Source organism: Amborella trichopoda, chromosome 4 (assembly GCF_054954075.1).
Source record: "Amborella trichopoda isolate Santa Cruz 75 chromosome 4, AtrichopodaSantaCruz75HAP2 v2.0, whole genome shotgun sequence".
Classification (NCBI taxonomy): Eukaryota; Viridiplantae; Streptophyta; class Magnoliopsida; order Amborellales; family Amborellaceae; genus Amborella; species Amborella trichopoda.
In genome coordinates, this window is record NC_142339.1 from 9120182 (window position 1) to 9132105 (window position 11924).

At 34.3% G+C, this 11924-nt stretch overlaps 1 long non-coding RNA gene across 1 annotated transcript; it reads left to right on the forward strand.

Moving 5' to 3' along the window:
• Positions 1-201: 201 nt before the first annotated feature.
• On the forward strand, positions 202-1596 carry LOC110007996 (uncharacterized). The gene is made up of 2 exons (XR_002282394.2): positions 202-309; positions 1079-1596. It is a non-coding gene; the product is annotated as an uncharacterized LOC110007996 (long non-coding RNA).
• Positions 1597-11924: the final 10328 nt, after the last annotated feature.

Below are 11924 nucleotides of genomic sequence, written 5' to 3' on the forward strand. Positions count from 1 at the left end.
TCAACCCCCATTGAAACTTCAGATGCCACCGACCAAGATAAGATGTAGTTTTTTTATATCTTACTCCTTGCTTGATGGCACGTGTGCTTTACAACATTAAACAAAAATATATTTCGTTGTTATCAAAAAAACATGACATGGATTAAAGTATATTAAATCTCATTCTTTAAGAATTATTTTTCTTTTACGGGCTGAGTATATAAATGTGGAATCTCAGCATTCCTTATCTCCATTAAAGAAGCAAGGTCCTCATCTTTAAGAGCTCTTCTTTCGTCTTAGCCATTTTTTTTTGGTGAATTTTCAATTAAGGTATTACCATCATCTGATAATTTCTTTCTTTTTCTTCTTAGATGAATAGTTTACTAGAGTTCCAATAATCATTTCTTTTATTTCTCATTTTAGGATGGTTTTTTAGTCTTATTGCTTGTGTAATTTTCTGGTGCTAATCTTTCAAATTCCATACCATGGTGGTTTTTCTTTTGCTGTTTGTGCAGTTTCATCATTTCATATTCCTCTCTTTTTGTTCCTTTTTCTTCTTTTTTTCTATTTTTGATGGGTTGTGTGGGTTTTTTTCTGGGATTGGCCCAAAAGTTCACCAAATCTCAAAATTAATGGGCACCAAAACATAGAAATTCACTAATTGCCACAAGAACAGGGATATTCAATTGAAAAAGTATTATTTCTGAAGATTGTGATCCTGTATAAGAGGTAGTCACTGAGAAAATAATGAACAAAATAAACAAAGCAATGACATAAATAATAAAAAATTTTGAAAGATATCATAAGCGAAGTTTAAAAGTTAAAGTTTTTAGTACATTGATCCACAGATTTATAAACTTTTTTCTATTTTTTATTTTTTAATATACCCAAGTTATATTAAGTACTCGTCTCGGCCAGGGCTGAATACGAGTGGACTCGGCCGAGTAGTTAAGCATTGAGTGAAATACTATCAAAAGAAATGATTATTTGGTTTTCCTGAGGAGCTCTCTTTCTCTCACACACAAAATACACGCATTAAAAAAAAAAACTGAAAAATTTAAGGATTGCAATAAATGATTATTTTCATTGGGTTCCACAGGACAGCCATGGGATTAGAAGAAAACATGTATAATCTCAGATGTGAAAACCAAAGGCTCAAGAATGAGCTCTCCGCAAAATCGAAATCCCGCAGCGATCTTGAGAAGCTGTTTCGAAGCTTGGGGAAAGAGAAAGAAGCCATGGCAGCTGAATTATCTCGAAAGACAAGCCAACTTCAAGGAGCTGAAGAAGTCCTGGAAGACCTAAGGCAGCAAAATCAAAGGTTAGCAACAAAGCTTGTAAGTGTGGAGAAAGAGAGGGAGGTTTCACAAGGGAAAATAATGGTGCAAGAGGAGTTTAAAAAGATGGTACATGAACTAAGGTCGCTTAAGAAGAGGGCTAAGGAGCTGGAAGAGGAGAACAACTTGCTAAAAGATCATGTACAAGTTCGAGAGAGAGAGAGAGAGAATAGAGTGAGTGTCAATCCAGAATAGAGAAGTTCTCCTTTCGGGGGAAAGGGAGTTTTTGGGAATGTATAGTTGGGATTACTCCAAGCAATGTATAGTTGGGATTTCACCTCTCTTGCTCACATCGGTTTTGTCGGTTTTTTTGTTTAGCCTATCATTAAAACACGTATCAATTGCCAAGAAAAGGAAAAAGGATGGTATAATTTTGCAATCTTATACTACATAAGTAAGAAAAATCCTGTCGAAAAGAGTGAGTCCCAAGTTGGAAAAAGTTCTAATTGATTATCTCGATCTCGAGATAAATGCTGTAGAGAAAAAAAGAAAGAAAAAATCTTAAATCCTAATAATAGTTCAACAAGTTATCTAGCCGTCTAATTTTAAGATTTTGAAGTTTTTATAAATATGCTCAATTTGCACCATTTTTTAAATTTTAAGTTTCATGATTAGGGTTGAACATCGCTTCCAAACAATCCAATACTAGAACTACATCTTTTGCCAAAATTTATAGGTGTGTTTTCATTTTTGAAATTTTAAGTTTCATAATTAGGGTTGAACATCGTTTCCAAACAATCCGATACTAGAACTACATCTTTTAGTAAAATTTATAGGTGTGTTTTGTTGGGAAGCAATGCCTTTCCCTTCTATTCCCTTCTATGTGTGAATCAAAGTTATGTGTGAATCAAAGGTAAAAACATATCCCACTATGTATGTTTTACAAATACTGAAAATAGGCAATTTGCTGTATGTTTTACAAATACTGAAAAATAGGCAATTTGCTGTATGTTTTACAAATACTGAAAATAGGTATGAAGGGATAGCGTGGAAGACCATGAAGGGATAGCGTGGAAAACCTTCATTGTGAAGGGAAAAAAGAGAGGAAGGAATAGCGTGGAAACCTTCATTGTGAAGGGAAAAAAGAGAGGAATCTACTAAAATTAGGTTTAGCATTGAAAAAAACCATGGGGCAAATCCAAGAGAGGAATCCACTAAAATCAAATGAGGTTTATAATCAAATGATAGAACAACAATAACTTGGAGAAGATACAAAGTTACATCAAAAGCACCAACAAGATCATCTCTTTCCCACCTCAAAAAGCCTAAAAAAAAATCATCTCTTTCTTACCTCAAAAAACGCCAAAAAAATGGTCTTCCAATGCCTTGTAGATACAACTCGAGAGCACACCAACTGTTCCTTGTTTTTCAGCTGAGTGTTGAGCGTGAGAGATAGCAAAAATAGCCTATGGAATGGCCTAAAATGGTGATAAAAACTTTGCTACAAAACCTGCAATTTCTTCTGTCAAAGATCCTTCAAAGAACCCTATCTTTGCTTGCAAATGTGTCTCCAAAGAAAAACCCATTTGTTTTGTCTTTGAAAACACCATCTATGTTCTCTCTCTAAAAGCCTCTCTCTCTCCCTCTCTAACCCTTTTTTTGTTGGTTTTTTTTTTGTCTTTCACTTCTTATGGGGCTGGACCCCACAAGGTAATCACCCAAACCAACTCCTCCTCCATACCCATGAGGAGGGCTCCCCCATATTAGATGCTCACATGGCACCTATGTCTGCCAAAGCTCTGCATAACTCATACTTCTCTTTTGGCACTGTCTTCGTCATCATGTCTGACAAATTCTGATCGGTATGGATTTTACAAATCTTCATCAACCCATTAACTAAAACAACTCGAATCTAATGGTACCGCACCTCAATGTGCTTGGTTCTAGAGTGGAATGTAGCATTCTTGCTTAGATCAATGGTGATTTGACTGTCACATATAACTAGATACTCATTTTGCTTCAAATCCAACTCCATAAGAAAATGATTCAACTATAGCCCCTCCGTAAGGGCTTCTGTGGCAGCAATATATTCTGCCTTTGTAGGCGAAAGTGCGACACATTTTTGCAACTTTGATTGCCAAGAAATGGCTCCTACAAAAGTAAACAAGTAACTCGAAGTAGACTTTCTTTTATTAAGATCTCCTACCATATATGCATCTATATAACCTTCCACCAAGGTGATGAGTTTCCAAAATATAGACAAACTTTAGATGTGCCTCTTAAATACCTTAAAATCCATTTTACAGCTTCCCAATGTTGTTTGTTTTGATTTGCCAAGTATCTGTTAATTACACCGGTGGCATGTACTATGTCAGGCCTTGTGCACACCATAACATACATCAAACTCCCTACAGCTGATGCATAGGGGATCTTCTCCATTTTCTTCTTCTCTTCACTGCTAGTTGGAGATAACTTGGCACTCAACTTGAAGTGTCTAGCTAATGGTGTACTGACTGGCTTAGCATTCTTCATGCTGAATCTTTCAAGTACGTTCTCAATGCACTTTTTTATGATAGCCACACTTTTTGTTCTTCCTATCACGCTTGATTGTCATGCCCAAAATTTGTTTTGTAGCCCATAAGTCCTTCATGTCAAAAACCTTGTTCAGTTCTTTCTTCAACCTGTCAATCAAATTAGCATCTTGACCAACGATAAACATATCATCAACAATTACCATGAGAATAATAAAGGAAGACACAAAATACTTTCTAAGATAAACACAGTGGTCTACAGTGGTTCTAGCAAAACCATGACTCATCATAAAAGAGTTGTACTTTTTGTACCATTGTCGTGGAGCTTGCTTCAATCCATACAAGCTCTTCTTCAACTTGCACATCATGTGCTCATTGCCCTTCATTAAGAAACTTGTTGGTTGTTCCATATATATTTCTTCCTTTAGATCTCCATACAATAAAGTTGTCTTGACATCTAACTGCTCAATCTCCAAGTCTTGACTTATAGTTAGACCTAGGATGGTGTGAATAAAAGTCATTTCATAACGGGAGAAAAGATTTCATCAAAATCAACACATTTTTTCAGCCCGAATCCCTTAACAATCAGTCTTGCCATATACCTCATTTTCTTCTTGTCATCTTCATTTTTCAACCTAAATACCAACTTGATTTTCAAAGCTTTTCATTCTTTTGGTAGCTCAACAAGCTTATAAGTTTTATTCTTTTGCAAGGATTCAAGTTCTTCTTGCATGACTTTCTTCCATTGTTCATTTTTCTCATATACCATAGCTTCTTTAAAACTTTTTGGTTCACCACTTTCAGTGAGTGTGACATACTCTGATGATGAATATTTTGTTGAGGCTTTTCGTTCCCTTTGTGACCTTCTCACCATAGGTGTTTCTTCTTTAAGGAGGCTACTCTACCTGCTCAACATCACCATGTACATCATCATTTTGAGGAGTCTCACCACCCCAAACTTGGTCATCTTCATCTTGAACTTGCTACCCATCATCATTATGTATGGGTAAAGGGGATTGTGCTTCTGGTAGCTCATCTACAAGTCTATTTGGTGCTTCATCCTTATCAAAATCAGAAAGCATTTCATTTTCAAGAAAGATCACATCTCGGCTTCTATGCAACTTCTAGGCCTTGGGATCCCACAACCTATATCCAAATTCATCATCTCCATAACCCAGAAATACACATTAGGTTGTTTTGTCATCAACTTGCTTCGATGCTCTTTAGGTATATGTATGAAAGTCTTATATCCAAAAACTCTCAAGTGTGAGTAGAATACATCCTTGCTGGTCCACACTCTTTCTGGCACATCCTCTTCCAATGGAACTGAATGAGATAGATTTATCAACTAGCACGCCGTATTCATAGCTTCACTCTAAAACTCATTTGGTAACTTAGCTAAGGAAAACATGCTTCTAACCCTTTCTATTATGGTACGATTCATTATTTCTGCAACAACATTATGTTGCGATGTGAAGGAAACAGTCTTCTCATGTTGTATGCCATGCTTGGCCCAATAGTCTTCAAACTTCCTTGAGGTGTACTCTCTACCATTATCTGAGCGAAGGCATTTCAAGGACTTTGATGTTTGTCTTTCAACCATTACATGGAACTTTTGAAAAATTTCAAATACTTGATCTTTTTTCTTTCTGGCAAAACTTCAAATTTTCATAGATGCGTCATTAATGAAAGTGACAAAATACAAAGCACCACCAATAGTTTTCACAGTCATAGGGCCACATACATCAGAGTAAACTAAATCAAGTATTTCAGTATCCCGTTTAGTTTTAGCATGTGAAAAGGAAACTCTATGATATTTTCCTACTAAACAATGATCACAAGGGGTTAAGGACTGAGACTTGGAATAGAATTTCTGTTCACCAAAATCTCCAAATCTTTCTCACTCATGTGACCAAGTCGCTGATGCCACAAATCAGATAGAGATTCTTCAAAGGCAGTGTTCACCTCACCTTTGGATAGCAGAGCTTTGGTCTTGTAGAGAGAGTAGCATTTATTGCTTCTTACCACAACAAGAGAGCCATTTTTCAACTTCTACACTCCATTGTAAAATTGTGACTCATACCCTTCATCATCACGTATTCCTGTTGAGATGAGATTCAATCTAAGGTCTAGAACATGTCTCACATCCTTGAGAACCAACTTGTACCTAATATTGGTAGTAATGCAAACATCACGCATTCCAACAATTTTAGATACTCCATTATTTCCCATCCTTACAGAGCCAAAGTCTCTCGACTTGTACATGGTAAAGAAATCTCTGTGTAGAGTAGCATGGAAGGATGCTCCTGAATTAATCACCCAATTTGAATCATCACATGCTGCACTAACACAACATTCACCATACGTCGAAAAGATTATAATGTCACCGGATGCAACTGTAGTGGTTTCTTGATGTTTTTTGTTTCCATCACCACCTTTTCCTTCTTATTGATCTCTTTTGAACTTTCGATACTCCTTCTTCATATGTTCGGACTTCTTGCAATATTAACAAGTCACTTCCTTTTTCGACTTGGATTTCCCTTTTGATTTGCTTCGGTTATGATTTTCTCTATTCTTTGGTCTCCCCCATTCTTCAGTTACTAATGCGTGTGACTAGGAGGAGTATGAAAAATTTCTTCTCATTTCTTCATTCAACAAACTACTTGTAATTTGGTCATGGTAACAATCTCATTGGGTGCCGAGTTGCTCAGGAATGCAACAAGGGTCTCCAAGTGTCAAGCAATGAGCTCAACAACAACAATGCTTGCAGCTCATCATCTAGCCCCATCTTCATAGCCGCCAACTGATTTACAATGCTTTACATTTCATTCAAGTGCTCTGCAACCGACCCGTTCTCCTTAAACTTCAAGTTTACAAGTTTTCTAATTAAAAATGTCTTATTTCCGAGCGTCTTTCTCTCATACAAATCATGCAATTTCTTCCACAAGGAAATTGCACTAGTTTCTGTTGATACACGGTGGAACACGGTATCATCCAACCATTGTTGATTGCTAGCAATTGCTTTCCTGTCTAACTTTTTCCAATCATCATCGATGATGGTTTCTGGCTTCTTCTCAGTCCCCTCAATTAGCAAATAGAGGTCTTTAGAATAGAGAAGGTATTCCATCTTGGCCTTCCAAATTGACCAATTACCCCCATTCAAACTAAACATCTGTGTAGAGGTATTTGCATCCAGCTTTGATTCACACACGAATAAAAACAAACATCTGATGTGCAAATGCTCTGATACCTATTGTTGGGAATTGCTGTCTTTCCCTTCTATGTGTGAATCAAAAGTAAAAACATATCCCATAGTGTATGTTTTATAAATACTGAAAATGGGCAATCTGCTAAGTGCTAAGAAAATAGAAATCATAAAAAGAAAAGTTCCACCAAGCGCAATTACAACACAAGGTTTAGCATGGAAAACTCTTTAATGTGAAAGGAAAAACCATAGGGCAAATCCGAGAGAAGAATCCACTAAAATCAAATGAGGGTTACAATATAGTTTCTTACCAAGTTTTTGCCAAAAACTTGAGGCTTACACTCAAATGAGAGAACAACAACAACATGGAGAAGATACAAAATTAGCTCACAAGCACCAACAAGATTATCTCTTTCCCACTTCAAAAAGCCCCAAAAAAATGGTCTTCCAATGGCTTGGAGATACAACCGAAGAGCACACCAACTGTTTCGATTTTCTAGCTGAGTGTTGAGCATGAGAGAGAAAAATTGGCCTATGGAATGGCCTAAAATGGTGATGAAAACCTTGCTACAAACATGCACTTTCTTTTCTCCAAAAGCCTTCAAAGAACCCTATTTTTGCTTGCAAATGGTGTCTTAAAAAAAAAAAACCCATTTTGTTTTGTCTTTTAAAACACCCTCTATGTTCTCTCTCTAAAAACCTATCTTTCTCTCTAACCTTTTTTTGTTGAATTTTTTTTTGTTCTTTCACTTATTATGGGGCTGGACCCCATAAGGTAATCACCCCAACATGTTTTACTTGTATAATATATACGGTGAGCACCTATATGAACCTCACTTTAAAAAAGGAAAAAGAAAAAAGAATCAGAGTTAGGATTAACACCTCTTAATTACCCACAATATATAAATGTGGTCACACATAGAGGTCCTTTTGAAATAACCACTCGGAGAGAGAAAGAGGGAGGGAGGGAGCTGAACAATAACTGTTAAATTAAAGTGAGTTTTATGTGTGTATCTGGAGTGTAAATTAAAGTGAGTTTTATGTGTGTATCTGGAGTGTTATGTGATTGCTGCACACCAATGGAATTGAAGGGAAGTTTTATAAAACGGCTATAAGACTAGCAAGCTTATGAGACGGAATGTTGGGTGGTCAAGAAACAACATATTCATAAAATGAGTGTAGCTGAGATAAGAACATTGAGATTGACGAATAGCTAGACATTAATGGATAGAATTTGGACTGAATATATCTAAGAGAACTTAAGGGTAGCTTTAATAGGCAATAAGATGAGAGAAAGTAGACTTAAATGAGCTGACCATGTGTATGTGTAGCGTTGACCTAAAAGACCGGTTAGGAAGAGTGATTTATTTGTAGTAGAAGGCTCTAATAGGACATAGATGGAATTATTGAGAAGAGATATGGTAACTGATCATCTGATTGAGGATATGGCCTTTGATAGAGCGGATGACTGAACAAGATTTCCGTAAATGACCCGAAATAGTTAGGATAAGGCTTGGATGATAATAATGATGATGTTTTTGATTTTGCAAAATTTGATTAAAATGTGTGCGGGACTATAGATGAGTCTCAATTTGCAAAATTTGGGGCAAGGAAGTGTCTTTAAAGTAATTGCTATGCATACTAGGGCTTTACAAATTGGAAATTACTAGCAATATAACATGCATTTTTAGCTGTTGTATTATTTTTTCAGGTAAAGATAATATATTGTTAAAAATTATTGTCAAAGAGAGATTCATAGCGTTATTTTTTATTTAAATTCTTGTGTACTAATAAAATTGTAAAAAGTTTGACAAACGCTTTTAATATGAGCATTATGTCATGGTTACGAATGTATTATAATTAAATATGAAGTTCTTGTAATCTAATAAGTTGTTAAAGGTAAAGAGAATCTAGGTTTGTCGCTACCCTCTCTCTCTCTCTCTTTTCTACTTTCTATATATTCAATATTAATACCCCGATGAATCGAACTCATGAATTTCCTTCCGTTTTTCTTCTTTTATTCCTTTTTTCTTATTTTCCCTTCTCTTCACTTTTTGTAAAGCTACCAAGAAAAAAGGAAAAATTACATACATATCCATTATAGTTTCCGTTATTACGGCTCTACCGAATAGTTTCCGTTATTACCACATGTCTGTTTTTTCATATCAAAACGAAAATGTTAAAAAAAGATGACTTTACCCTTTTTCTGTTATTCAAGAACCCAAAAATGTTTTCTCTCTCTTGTGACGTATTTTCTCTACCTTTCTGAAGCCATAGTTATCGGATAAAGTCAAAGAGGAACAACTAGTTTGAGCCCCTAAATTTAAGAGAAATATTAGGGATTATGAGATTAGAAGATTAGAAGAAATCTTGTGGCATATTCTCTCTCTCTACCTCCTTGAAGCCATGGTTATCTGATAAAATCAAGGGGGAACAACAAGTTTGAGCCCCTAAATTTAAGAAAAATCTCAAGGATCGTGAACTTACCCAAAAAACAAAAAAAAAAAACTGGGTGAAGGGGCGAGAGAGTTTTTTTTAAAAAAAACCATTTTTACCCATGTAATGTAGAGACAGAAGTAGAGAGAGGATACGTAGACCCAAAAGAGAGAAAAAAAATTTCGATTCTTAAAGAACCGAAAATTTTAAATTTTCAGTTGTTCAAAAACCGAAATTATCCCATTTTCGGTAGTTGAACAACTGAAAATACTTTGAATCCGGTTGTTCAACAACAGAAAAAAGGTAAAGTCGTTTTTTTTTTAAATTTTCATTTTGATATAAAAAAGGACACAGTGGTAATAACATAAACTATTCGGTAGAGTCGTAATAACGGAAACTATAACGAATATGTATGTAATTTTCCCAAAAAAAAAACCCATGAATTTCCTTCAATTTCTCTTCTTTTTTTTGTTTTTTCCCGCAATTACCCTGCCTCTTCAGTTTTTGTAAAGCTACCAACTTTACTTCTTTTTTTTTTTTTTTTTCCTGCAATTACCCTACCTCTTTAGTTTTTTGCAGCGTTTAAAAAATCGCCGAGTCGAACCGGACTCGCCCGGTTCGACTCGGATTTCACGAAAATGGACCGGATCGTTTCAAGAATCGGGAATCGTCCGGTTCTAGAGAGAACCGGACGATTCCGCACAGTGACTCGCCGATTCACTGTGCGGAATCGGCGAGTCCGTGAAGAACACGGGTTGCACAGTGTTCTTCACGGATTCTTTCAAATTTGTCATTTTTTGATCATTTTTTTTGTTTTTTTTGGCATGTGATCTGATTTTCAGGCTGTAAACAGCTTTATTCAGCTTTTTCAAGAATTAAATGGTGGAAAAATTGGTTGTTTTTTTATCACAAAAATTTCGGAGTTTAGGGTTTCCGCCTTTTCTGAAATTTCATGCCAAATAGGGCATGAATCTTTCAAAATTTGTAGGCATTTCGATCTTAAAGCTCTGAATCAAAACCTTTTGTTACTAATTTGTGATAATCGTTGAGAAAAACTGAGTTTTTTGGAGATTGAAGGCTTCGGTTCACAAAAACAGGTAAGAACTTTGGGTTTTTTTTTTTTTCCGCCATTTGATTTATTTCACGGCATATTTTGAACAAAATGAGTTCAATAATTAGGGTTTTTAATCTTTATTGTGTCTAGTATGATTTAAAATTTTCAATTTTACGTAATATAGTCAATTACAGGAAGAAATTTGATATGAACAGTGAGATGTCTGCGGAACCAAATTCCGCTGTTTTTTTTTTTTTTTTTTTCCGCCTTTTGATTTTGTTTTCATGATATATTAGAAATAATATGTTAGAAATTTAGGTTTTTGATTCCTTATATTGTTTTTTATCAGAAAATATACTCAATTGGATGTAATTTATTCACTTAGAGGTGAATTTTACAGTTAAAATCGCTTATGTAAAACGAACTCTGTGAAGAACAATTTTTATTTTTTTTATTTTTTTTTTATTGTAGCCCATGATAGAATTTTTTGTAATCCATGATCGAATTTTTTGTAATCCATGATCGAAATGTTTGTTTTTTTTTCTTGTAATCCATGATCGAATTTTATTTTTTATTTTTTATTTTTGTAACCCATGATAGAATTTTTTGTAATCCATGATCGAATGTTTTGTAATCCATGATCGAAATGTTTTTTTTTTTTTGTAATCCATGATTGAATTTTTTGTTTTTTGTTTTTTTTGTAACCCATGATAGAGTTTTTTGTAATCTATGATTGAATTTTTTGTTATCCATGATGTAAATGTTTTTTTCTTTTTTTGTAATCCACGATCGAATTTTTTGTTTTTTTTGTTTTTTGTAATCCATGATCGAATTTTATGTAATCCATGATTGAATTTTTTGTAATCCATGATAGAATTTTCTGTAATCCATGATTGACTTTTTTGTAATCCATGATCGAAATGTTTGTTTTTTTTACTTGTAATCCATGATCGAATTTTTTGTTTTTTTTTGTTTTGTAACCCATGATTGAATTTTTTGTAATCCATGATCGAATTGTTTTTTTCTGTTCTTGTAATCCACGATCGAATTTTATGTTTTTTTATGTTTTTTTTTTTTTTTTGTAATCCATGATCGAATTTTATGTAATCCATGATTGAATTTTTTGTAATCTATGATCGAATTTTTTGTAATCCATGATTGAATTTTTTGTAATCCATGATCGAATTTTTTGTAATCCATGATCGAATTTTTTGTAATCCATGATCGATTTTTTAGAAAATTTATGATTTTTTTTTTTTAATCCATGATCGAACTTTTTGAAAATTTGTTAATTTTTTTTTTTAATCCATGATCGAATTTTTTGAAAATTTGCTGTACTTTTTTTTTTTATTTCTTTTTATCCATGATCGAATTTTTTGAAAAATGATGATTTTTCGAAAAGATGTGAAAATCGTGATAAAGTTTTGATTATCATGATGTAT